General features: G+C 43.2%; 1 protein-coding gene across 25 annotated transcripts in view; it reads right to left on the bottom strand.

The window, feature by feature from the left end:
- Window positions 1-12508, bottom strand: part of LOC122557375 (teneurin-3) — a 2612756-nt gene that overhangs the window by 386925 nt on the left and 2213323 nt on the right. The window contains exon 1 of one of the 25 annotated variants that reach the window (XM_043705213.1): window positions 10403-10475. The exons of the other annotated variants lie outside the window; for them this stretch is intronic. The gene's annotated coding sequence lies outside the window, so the exon portion shown is untranslated. Of the gene's footprint in view, window positions 1-10402; window positions 10476-12508 lie in introns of those variants that run through there. 25 annotated transcript variants of the gene reach the window in all.

Below are 12508 nucleotides of genomic sequence, written 5' to 3'. Positions count from 1 at the left end.
GCGGGGCTCAAGGGCGGAGGAGTGGGAAGTGGAAGAGATGCGGTGAAGGGCATCGTCAACCACGTCGGGGGGGAAATTGCGGTCCTTGAAGAAGGAGGCCATCTGGGTTGTACGGTATTGGAACTGGTCCTCCTGGGAGCATTTGCGGCGGAGTCGAAGGAATTGGGAGAATGGGATGGCGTTTTTACAGGGGGCAGGGTGGGAGGAGGTGTAGTCCAGGTAGCTGTGGGAGTCGGTTGGTTTTAGAGAGTCATTAAGATGTATAGCACGGAAACAAACCTTTCAGTTCACGCAGACCAGAAATCCTAAATTAATCTAGTCCCATTTGCCAGCATTTAGCTCATATTCCTCTAAGCCCTTCCTATTCATATACCCATCCATGTGCTTTTTAAATGTTGGAACTGTACCAGCCTCCACCCCTTCCTCTGGCAGCTCATTCCAGACACACACCACCCTCTGCGTGAAAAAGTTACCCCTTAGGTCTCTTTTATATCTTTCCCTTTCACCTTAAACCTATGCCCTCTAGTTTTACCTGCCCCACTCCAGAGAAAAGATCCTGGCTGCTCACGCTATCCATGCCCCTCGTGATTTTATAAAACTTCATTATGTCATCCCTCAGCCTCCGATGCTCCAGGCAAAATAGCCCCAGCGTATTTAGCCTCTCCCGATAGCTCTAACCCTCCAACCCTGGCAACATCATTGTCAATCTTTTCTGAACTGTTTCAAGTTTTACAACATCCTTCCTACAGCAGGGAGACTAGAATTGCTTGCAATATTCCAATTGTAGCCTAATCAATGTCCACAACATAACCTCCCAACACCTATACTCAATGCACTGACCAATAAAGACAAGCATACTAAAAACCATCTTCACTATTCTGTCTACCTGGGATTCCAATTTCAAGGAACTATGAACCTGCACTGCAAATACTGTCCAGGACCTTACCATTAAGTATACCAGTGCTGCCCTGATTTGCCTTCCCAAAATGCAGCACTTCACATTTACCTAAATTAAACTCTCACTGCCACGCCTCAACCCATCTGAAGAGTCGACTTGAGGGGCTGAGTGGCCTGCTTCCACATTGTAGGGATTCTGTGATTCTTCAAATTCTGCTGTGGTGCTTTTCAGACTGAGAAGCGGAAGATGATAACAGCAGGGCACTCCCACAATACACAGACTGAAGTGTCAACTGAGATTTTACACTCAAATCTCTAGAGTAGGACTTGAACACAGCCTTCTGAATCAGGCACACGCTTGAATCCAACTGAGTCATGGCTGATGCCTGGCGAGGTCGGTTCCGAAGAGTCATCTTGGAAATATTCACCTCCTTTTTGGGGTGAATATTCATTGTAATTATCATTTTTAATCCACTGCGCAGAGGACAGATTCGGAGAAGCAGCAGAGGCTGCCTTTGCTGATCCTACTCGCTGTTCTTTTGACAATCAATTTCTGCTGACCTTTTCCTGAACAGAGTATGTTTTTTTTTAATGTACACTTTCTGATCCCAGTGCAGCTATTTCCTGCAGCGGTGAAGAGTTGGATTGATGCTGGGAAATGAGAATCAGGGAGCCTCCTGGGGACCTGTCTCGGTAGGTTACCAGCCACTTCAGAAAGAGTGAAAACAAAAACCGATCAGTGTTGGAAACTGATGGAATCTGTCTCTGCTGGCCATTCACCGCTGCACAGAACCTATGTCCCAGGTCAGAAACCCACCCTGTATGGGAAATAGCTGTTGTCCTGTGATTTTCCCCGAATTGATCAGGTAGTGTCCAGAAGGCAGGCTGGCCATCCAGTTAAGGATGGAAGCCCAGTCCAAAACCAACAACAAGAACAACTTATATCTACATAGCATCTTTCATGTACAGTTCCAAAACACTTCAGAGGGGCATTCTAAAACAAAGCATAACATCAAGTCATGCAAGGAACAGTTAGAATAGGGAATGCATAAACTCGCAGATTTAGATGAGCTCAGTTAACTTGGAGGATTATAGAGTTGGAGGAGACTACAGAGATATGGATGGAAGAGACCATTAGGGGACTTGAAAAGAAATATAGAAAAGGTTAAAATTTCGATACAAGGACCACACAGTTCACTGAGCACAGGAGTGACTTGCAAAAAAAAAGCAGTCTAGGCCTCAATTCAGCATCTCATCCAAACAGTGGCATCTACAACAGTGCAATATGAGGCACTTTGATCTTTCACTTCAGTCCTAGAGTGCGGCTTGTACTCTCAACTTTCTGGCACAGAAGAAAGACAGCGACCACATCAGCCATGGTTAACATGAAGTGACAAGGCTTTGCAATGCACACAAATCTCAATCAGCAGATACTAACAGATCTCAGTTTTTTTGACTTAGACTTAGTGCACAGTAAAGACAATGGTGCTATGAATGGTGCAGATTGCAGATCTTGTAGGTACAGAGGGATCTGGGTGTCCTGGTACACTGAAACACAATAAGTAGGTCAGCAGGTACAGCAAGTGATGAGGAAGGCAAGAGGAATGTTGTTGTTCATTCCACGTAGAATGGAATATCAAAGTAGGAAAGCTTTGCTCCAGTTCTACAAGATATTGGCTTGACCACATCTCGAGTTGTGTACACAGTTTTGGTCTCCTTATTTAAGAATGGATATAAATAAATATATTAGAAGCAGTTCAGAGAAAGTTCAATTGACGGATGCCTGGGATGGGGAGGCGAGTCAGCTTGGCGAGACAGGCTGGGCCCACACCCACTAGAGTTCAGAAGATAGAGATCCGATCTGAATGAAATATAAGAAATACTGAGGGAATATTGAAAGGGTGTTTCCTCTTGTGGGGATGACTAGAACTGAGGCACACAGTTTAAAACTAAGAAGTCAGGCATTTGAAACATAAATGAAGAGAAATGTTGTCTATCAAAGGGTTGGGAGTCTTTCAAACTCTCTGCCCAGTGAAGGAGTTATTACATATTTTTAAGGCAGAGATAGATGGATTCCTGATGTATAAGCAAGTATTGGGGAAAACAGGAGAGTGGTGAAGCCTCAATCAGGTCTTACCTTTTTAAATAATGGAGTAGGCTCAACCGGCCTGAATGGCCTTCTCTGCTAATTCATAAATTCTTATGTATCCAAGGCTCTAGTGCCATAGGTAGGATATATTGGCACCAGCGGCATGGTGACTCAGTGGTTAGCACCACTGTCTCACATCGCCAGGGACCCAGGTTCAATTCCAGCCTCAGATGATGATCTGTGTGGAGCTTACACATTCTCCCCATGTCTGTATGGGTCTTCTCTGGGTGCTCTGGTTTCCTCCTGCAGTCCAAAAATGTGTAGGTTAGGTGGATTGGCCTTGGGAAATGCAGGGATATGGGGCGAGTCTGGGTGGGAACAGAAAGTTGGTGTGGCCTTAATGGGCCGAATTGCCTGTTTCCACACTGTAGGGATTCAATGAAATACTAGGAGAGTTTGGGAGTTAAGTGTTTTTTTTAATCCAGCCAAATGCCCTCTGTTTACCTAGCCAGAAATTACTCCCTCTTTGTGAACCTGGGAACAGAATCCCATGATAGTATTGATTTATTCATTCCACAGTTGGGAACCAGGAGTCATTTTGAAATGCAGGGAGTTGGTGCAAGAACATCACCAATCCTCCCTGGCATTCCCACACGATATCAAAAAGAAAACAGCTTTGCTCGGAGTCTCATGCCCTGACAGATATGCTGATGTCTGCAGAGTGAGGAATGACCCTGATCTGAATAATTCATCAGGAGTTAGGAAATGTACAAATATTGCAGGTGATGTTTGTGAGAATAACTGAAGTCTAAGTTCATGTAATCACAAGCTGTCAGGTTCCCTTTCTTCAGATGGAGTGAAGAAACAAACTGCTCACCACTGAATAATCACAGTAATGATTCTCGACAGTGACCTTACTGAAGTACATTTTCACATGTGTTGCCAAACCTCTGGTACCTCATCCAGTGATGACCTACAGCAATGGCTTTAGATGGCAATTGTGCGCTAATTCTGGTGTACCCCCCCCCCCCCCCCGCCCACCACACACACACAGGAACAGCTACTATCCTGAAAGGTTTCTCTTCAGAACTGCCTTTCTAAATTTCTCCTTGTACATTAGCCCCATGGAAAACTCAGGCTCCCAAACTGGGAGGTTGACTGAGCCATTTAGCATGTTGAAAAATTACATAACTCATCCCAAGTGGGAGTTATGCTCCCAATAGAAAGTCATCAGGGATTCACACGATGCATTCATACTAGTCAGCTGCCAATCCTTTGGCACTAGGCCATGCAGTACTCACAGGCAACCTCTGTCAATGTAAGACCATCAAACTGACTCAATAAGAGTTGAGATGGAAATGTGTTGCTGGAAAAGCGCAGCAGGTCAGGCAGCATCTAGTGAACAGGAGAATCGACGTTTCGGGCATTAGCCCTTCTTCAGGATCTGATCTCCAGCATCTGCAGACCTCACTTTCTCCTCAATAAGAGTTGAGTTGAGTTGATGGATGAAATGGTAAACTGCACAAGTGGAGTAGCTACCTGGTATTTTGAAAAGTGTGTGTACGTCACAAAATAATCCAGGCTTCCAAATTGCATAGATTTGTCAGTAACCCTACCCTTTATCCTCAGTGGGGACATGTGTCATGCAGAATGTTACTCAACAACATGGGCTGCCAGTTATAAGGTTTGGTGCTTGTTCAGTGCTGATGCAGATGACCTTGGTGGGTCTGTGACTTTATATCCTCATGGTGGGGAAAGGGCAACTGGCGCAAGATATATCAACATTAGAGAAAGTCATGATCACTTTTGACTGATTTCCCCAAAATCAACCCCTATTCCCTCAGCCTGTCCATCTCGCCCCCATAATACAACTTTCCCTGTGAAGATTAGCCATTGGCTTATGGGGTTGGAGGGAAGGCACATATAGAGCTGTGGCGCACTAAGTGTTATAATATCCAGAAGATGGTGGTCAGGGCAAGGAAACTGGACGGAAAACAGTTCAAGTCATACAAAAGAATGGCTGGAACAAAGAAAGCAAAATAAAAGACTGGAAAAATAAAAACTGGAATTGCTTGAAGCAAAGTAAAATGGTCAAGATGGTGAGCAGAAATATGTTGGGGAGGAAGGGTGATAATGATTGGTCAGGGTCCATAATCCCAACTGCTACCAAATGCTCAGTTATGAAACAGGTTGAATGGTCTCTGGACAGTCACAGTCTTACCACAGGCACAATGACTGACTGCGCGAATGAGACATTGGCAGAGCCAATGTCTACAGTGCAAAGCCAGAACGGCAGCCCAATATTACTCTGAAGAGGGAATGGAGTGGAAGAGAGGTTGTAAGCGAGAGATGCAGCCCTTGGATTTTGCGTCAACTTGCACATTCCTACATGGTTCATAAAGTGCTAATATGAAAAGGTCAAAATACAGTAACTGTTCTGCTCCATTAAGCCGCTCTTTATGGCATCGGAATCATCCACATGATGTAATAGAGTGAAATCAGTGCCAGAATTCAAATACACTCAGAGAACTATTTCAAACATTTAACAAAGAAATCTGCCCCAGATCTTCCCACTACACTGCCATTCACAAGACAACATGAACAAGCAGGATCAGTCTTCTCACAGCTAAAATTAACATTCTTCCCCGTTAATGCGATTGACATGATTTAAAAAGGTCACCAAGTTGCTGCTTTGTCGAGGCAGACACTGCACTAAAGAATGCTTATCTAATATAGATCTGCAAAATCAGGTATCTAATCCATTCATTGCCTGTGGCAAAATGTCTTCTTAACTGTCTTCAGGTGGCTTTCCAAAAAGATAAGAAAGCTTTGCATTTATATTGCACCTTTTATAAATTCCCAGCATTTTATGTCAATTAAATATTTATGAAATATTGTCATTATTATTGAAAACATTGCAGTCAATTTATCCATATCAGGATCTCACAATCAACAATGCAGTAGTGCTATTGGCTGAGAGTTAAATCTAAGCTAGATGGGCACTATCTGAAGGTATGGAGACAACTTCCATATACATACTAATGATAGATAGCCCTCCCCTGCCATCATCCTCTTTAGATATCCCCTTGCCTACTCCAGTTCTTCTGCATCGTTAGTCAGTTAAGCTGACATCCGATGCATCACAATGTCAGTCACAGCTCCACATTGGGGAGACCCAAGCCATTGGCTCTTCAGCCTGCCATAATCTCCACGCTGTTAGTGTTAATTCCATCCCCCTCTATCCTCCAACACCCCTCACCTAACACAGCCACTTTTTCACACTGACCCGAATTATGAGTAACCTAGATGCTACATTCCTGACTTGAGCTCCTAACCTCCAAAATCATCCCCAACTTTTCTACAGCCCCTTATGCAGTTCCACCAATGACAAATGTCTTCCGCTATCTCAGCCCAAACTCTGGAATTTCCTCTGTAGACCTGTACACTTTATTCACTTCTTTATAACCTACTTTTTGTCTGATTCTGTTTCTCTGACAAGTTTTAGAAATGGATCTTTACTTAGCTAAGATTGACATCAACAGGCAGAAAACCGGAGGCTCCTTATAGCATTGAAGCATAAAACCCAGTAACTACCTTCAAAGACCAACCAACAATAGTGACATTTTGAGCTCTCTGCCCATGGGCCTTCCAATCCAGATAAATTATGGGAGACTGAGCTACGTTCAGATTTTCAATCTGCAAACTGTACTGAAACACCAACTCTTCCCCGCCTGCACAACAGCTTGGTTTGAGAAGTCTGCCTGGGAGGCTGGCTTTCTGCAAGCAATTATGGCACATGAAGAATTAATCTGGCACCTGTTGAAACCTCAGCATTTTCCCAAACACCGTCAGATTGGTATGTCTCACAATACTTCCTCTGGTGGCCCAATCTGGCATTGGGAAGGACTGCGTGAGCAAACATTGGCTCGGTTCAAGAAGTGCCTTTGCTATTCATTGATCTGAGCTGCATCAAAAATGAAAGAATGCATTCATAGGAGTTACTTATTTCAAGTGGATGGCAGACAGGAGTTACACTCACAATAGAGTTATACAGCACAGAAACAGGTCCTTCGGCCCATCATGTCCATGGTCAATGAAAACCAAATTATACTACCTGTAATCCCTTTTCCTTTTCTTGGTCCACAGCCTACTATGCCCTGGTTTTTTAAGTGCTCCTCCGGATGATTCTTAAATGTTGTGAGAATACCTGCCTCCACCACCCTCTGAGGCTGCATGTTTCATATTTCTACCTCTCTCTGGCAACATAACCATGTCAGCACAAGCAGAGAATTGGGTTGTAAACCAATGAGAGGTCATTGAGCAATGGAACTGAGATTCTGTGCATCTGTGTGTGTGCATGTGCATGGGGCTATGATGCAAACACACACAATGGATATTGAAAGAAATGGTATAAAAGTTGATACCCACCTATCACTCAATCAGTAAATGAACTTATTTGTCACAGTTAGTAACGCAAATGAAAACTTGAGTAGGCTGATGTGGCCCTTCCCATGATGGATTCAGAGGTGACACAGATATGTAGAAATGGAGCTACTGACTCAGATTTACATGATCAAATCTTACCTCAAGTCAACAGAGCTGACTAAGTCAATGGTAGCAATATGTGTAACCCTTTCCATTTTGTCACCAACTTGTAGTCCCTCGAGTGAAATGAAAAAATGCTGGGGAAAGCTATATTTTTGATCAAGTGACTGAAGAAAACTAAAGTTAATTGGAAAGGGAGAGGGAGAGTTAGCAGAGGAAGTGGGCCATGTAGACTCAGAAGGCTCTAGGAGCTTCACAGAGTAGCATTGCTTCGCACAGAAGCAATACTGTCCTGGCACCGGCTCATCAATGTATACACATGGACACAGCCCGCATACACATGAGGAGTTGTTCCTGGCCACGTGGATGTGCGGCAGGGAAAATGAAAGCTAATTCTGTTTCTTCTCCAACAGGAAGTGTTGTCACTTGGTTGGCGTATCAATCTTGTTCCCTCCACACAATTGTTATTCTTTGGAGCTAGCATGTGTTGTATCACAAAGTCTCTGGCATACAACGCATGCAATTTGTCAGAGTGACAGAAGCTATACAATAACTAAGTTCTGCCAAGAGTAATTGCACAGCTGCTAAACCTCTGGACTTGTTCAGAAGGCACTAAGTCACAGTTAAAAGATTTGGTGATACAGTATCCACTAACCGTATCAGCACAATCATGGTTTGACCAGAAGCAAGTAATTGGGGAATTTGAAGCCCATGAGTTATGTAGAAAACCACTTAAGGTCATGTTTTCCACAGTCTTTCCCACTGGTTCAAGAATCAAAGTGCTTGGGTCAGATCAATCCGTGAAACTGGTCAAGCCCCAGGTCAGAGTGTGAGACTTTTTTGATCGATGTTCGGATTCAGGAAGACTCTTCAAATCATACTCATTCATAAACACAAAATTTAGGGATATTTTAAAAATATTTTGACAGTAAAGTATGAAGAAACTTACTTGTGTAGACCAGTGAAATTACTAGATGGTTCAGCAGAGATTTTGAAAAGTTCTTTTTAGTGATTTTAAATCAATTTCCTTAGTCATGGAAGCACTCTAAAATGTTTTATTGTGATGACAACCTCTTTTACACCAGGCACCCATTCTTCTACACAAAACCAAAACTTTTAAGGGAAGAGAAACAAAAATCACAATCTACTAGCCTGTCCTATCACGTGCGTTCACTTAAAAAGTTACATCTGTTATTATGTCAATAAATCTTATGGTAAACTTGAATGGTCACTGAGCCAGTGCAATTTTGATTACATTTTGGGTTCAATTTTTCAACTGCTCCCAAAGTGGAGATTGTACCACGTGGTCTTTTTAAGTGAATGGCTTTATTTCTCTATAACCTGTCCGTGGGTAAATTTTGCTTTAATTGTCTCCTTTCCAGGTCCATCCAGCCTGCACACTTTTCCCTCTCGAGGTCGGGAGCTGCACAACCAACTTTCTCCCCATGACTTCTGCCACTCCCCAGTAGGGGGAGCTTAAGTATAAGTCCCACCAGATGGAACCGCATTCAATGTTTGCTCTCTGCTGAACAATGTCTCTTTCTCGTCCTTGGGTGCTGCCCCATACATAGTTGCTAACTTTCCACCTGGAATCAACGCTGGATCTGTAGTTCATTAAGCCCTTGGCTTTCTAAGTCCCTGTATAAATTTACAGAACCATATACACACACACACATTAGATATAACTGTAGAAACAAAATTAACAACCTTTATCATCCGGAGCATTACTACCTGGGTAGATTCAGAGTTTGGATAGATTTAAGAGATAAAAGTGGTTAGGCAGGCAGTGGCTAAGTGGAAGCAACAATGTAAAAACAGTGATACATATTCATGTTTTACACATGAAAGTACAGTAAAAATCATAACCCATTTAAAAAGGGTAGAAAGGTTGATCATGAACTTCTGAGGGGGGCGAGGTGACTACTTTGCTAACAACCAGTTTCTAAATAAAAGCCTGCTTACTTGCAATAGAAATAGTTCACCTACTCTGCTCAACTTGGCAAAAAAGTAGGGAAACAAAATAATACCACCTTTGCCCTTATGTGCACTTCGCCACAAAGTGGCAAAGCTGACGATTCTACAATCAGTTCCCCCCCCCCATACATTCCACTGTCATAGCTTCACGAACAATTGTAACACAAATTAACTGCGCTCACACCTCAGCAGCCAGCCACAGATGCTAAGAGCTGACCTGCTCCGTTTCTCACTTTATTAAGTTGAGCTGTTTTGAAAGCGATCAATAAAGTCATTAAAGTTCAATCGGTTTTAAAAGAAACCCAAAACAACTCTCCCCACACCCATCTGGTTGCAGCACAGATTGCAAGTGCCTCTCCGGGAGCTCCACTTCATCACCGTGCAATCCTGCAGCTGGATATGGAGCACATATTAACATCAACGGGAAGGTGGTTCCTCTGCCTTAGCCGTTTGAGGACACTGGCTGTAACCGAAATAAGATTTCACATCACTTCAAAACACAGAATTGGCTAATTTCGAAAGCAAATCACACAGACGGAGCCAACTTCTCTGAAAGCAATTAGGAAGCGAGCTCAAGTTGCAAACACCAGTACACTGTCCGTCTGAAACTGCATTGTGTCCTCAACAACTTCAAATGTAACGCGCTAAACCTTTCATTTCCTCTAAAAGGGATGAAAGCAGAAGGAAATCTCCCTGTGTCTCACATGTGAGTGTAACAATCTATTCTGATTCAGATTAAACTCTCTCCAATCCGGCTCATCCCATCAAGCGTTAACCCAAAGCATCACAATAACATAACGCTGGTAACAGCAGACATGAATGACCATGCGTTCTGCCAAGACTGTTTCTCCTGGTCCCTGCCTGCTAGGTCAAACGGCCAAGCAGCTGCTCACCCACCTTTCTCTGCCGTCTCTCCTCACTCTGTGAGAATGAATAACTTGAGAGCTCACAGAGTGTCTGTGCCTGCCTTACCCATCACTATCCTGGATCACATTACACAGTCCGGCCCTGGAGGGGGAGAGCGGGGACCTGCAGTCAGTCAGGATAGGCTGAAGCTCCCAGCTGTTTCCTCCCAGTAGTGGGAGAGAGGGAGGGCTGGGCTACACTCGCTTCAACCTTTTGCACCAAGGTTAAAATCATACACAGCCCAACCTCCTTTAGGGATCATTATTGAGGGACAGTGAGGAACTGTTACTCTGTCTGGTTCTCTCATGAATAAAACAATCAGTCTGTCAGAGGAGGGGGGAGACAGGGGGGCAGTTAACTTGGAATGAGCTTCACGTGTTCTTGGATTGTTCTGGGTCAGCCACTTCTCCCTTCTCCGCCGTTTTTATTCGAGACAGTTGCATTTTCCAACAGGTCCATTTCAATTTTGTTCTACATGTCTGAATTCAGCTAAATTAGGTTTGGCTGCACGCTCAAGCAGTAGATCAATTGCATCTGTTTGCACTCTGGGACTGAATTAATAAAATATGAGACAGAATTAGACTGGAGGTACAGAATGATCAAATCTGTCTCCATGAGTCTCTAATCAACCAGTTTATATTCAAAACTGTTCACACACACATACATGCAGAATCCCTGTGATGCAGAATTTTCTCAATCAGTCTGTTGTGAATTAGATTTCACTAACTTCACAGAGAGAAGACTCCCTGATATTCACCCCCACCGTTTCCTACATTGCTACTAGCCAAATTTTAAAATAAACCATGGACGCTTACTTTCCAACTTTAATAAGCAATGCTTACTTTTGCTTCCCACTATCTCCACAATCTTTGAATTTGTCTTGCAGATCATATTCCCATATTTCAGTACGTATCAGAGGATCTGACTCCATGCTGAGGAAGAATGGTACTACCACCATTCAAATTAAAACTTGGATCATTTAACTTTTAAAACAAACCATTTGGACATTTCTCAAATTATAATGGTGTCATTAAGTGTACCATTTTGCTAAAGTATTAAACTGATAGTCTGTTTTCTTTAATATCTTTTGGATCTTACAATGCAGGATATATTGGCTTTTGCCCAAACCGTTGATTTTCCTGCTCCTCATGTGCTGCCTGCCCTGCTGTGCTTTTCCAGCACCACACTCTTGACTCTAATCTGCAGTCCTCTGTTTCGCCCAACATATTAGAATGGTCTGGCTCAGTCAGCAACTTGCATGTATATGGTAGTGCAGAGTGATACAGCATATCAAGGGTGCAAATCAGCTAATTGTTCCTGTGCCTGCAGGGCCACTCACTTAATCCCACTCCCCTGCTCTTTTCCCATATCCCACTACAGTTTTTACCCTCAACTATTTCTCCGATTTACTTTTGAATGTTCATATTGAAAGTACTTCCAACACTGTTTCAGGCAGTGCATTCCAGATCATTACAACTGTCTGTGGAAAAGAACGTTCCTTCATGTTACCACAGATTATTTTGCAAATCACCCAAAATTGATGCGCTCGGATTACCTGTCCGTCAGTTGTTGGAAAATATCCCCTGATCAAAATGATTCATAGTTTGGTGCAACTCTATCAAGCATCACCTTCACTTCTTCTGTTTTAAAGACCAATCACAGCCTCTCTCCAGTCTTTCAATACACCTGAAGTCTCTCATCCCTCAAGAAAAGTTCCTCTGCACCTTTCCTTTTGACATCCTTCCTGTGGCTTAGTGCCCAGAACTGGAAATAATACTTCAACCAGCTTAACCAGTGTCTTATACAATTTTATCACAACTTCCATGCTTTTACTCTATATAAAGTTAAAACTCACACAACACCAGGTTATAGTCCAACAGGTTTAATTGGAGGCACTAGCTTTTGAAGCACTGCTCCTTCATCAGGTGGTTGTGGAGGGCACAATTGTAAGACACAGAATTTATAGCAAAAATTTACAGTGTGATGTAACTGACACTGTATGTTACCCTTTACGATGCCAAGAGTCCCATATGCCTTCGAACAAGCTTTTTATGTGTCCAGCTACCTTCAAACACGTCCGTATCCCCCCACCCAAGA

This window comes from Chiloscyllium plagiosum, chromosome 2, assembly GCF_004010195.1.
Source record: "Chiloscyllium plagiosum isolate BGI_BamShark_2017 chromosome 2, ASM401019v2, whole genome shotgun sequence".
In the NCBI taxonomy this organism is placed as follows: Eukaryota; Metazoa; Chordata; class Chondrichthyes; order Orectolobiformes; family Hemiscylliidae; genus Chiloscyllium; species Chiloscyllium plagiosum.
Note: the sequence above shows the minus strand (reverse complement) of the source record. Positions and strands in the feature narration are given on the sequence as shown.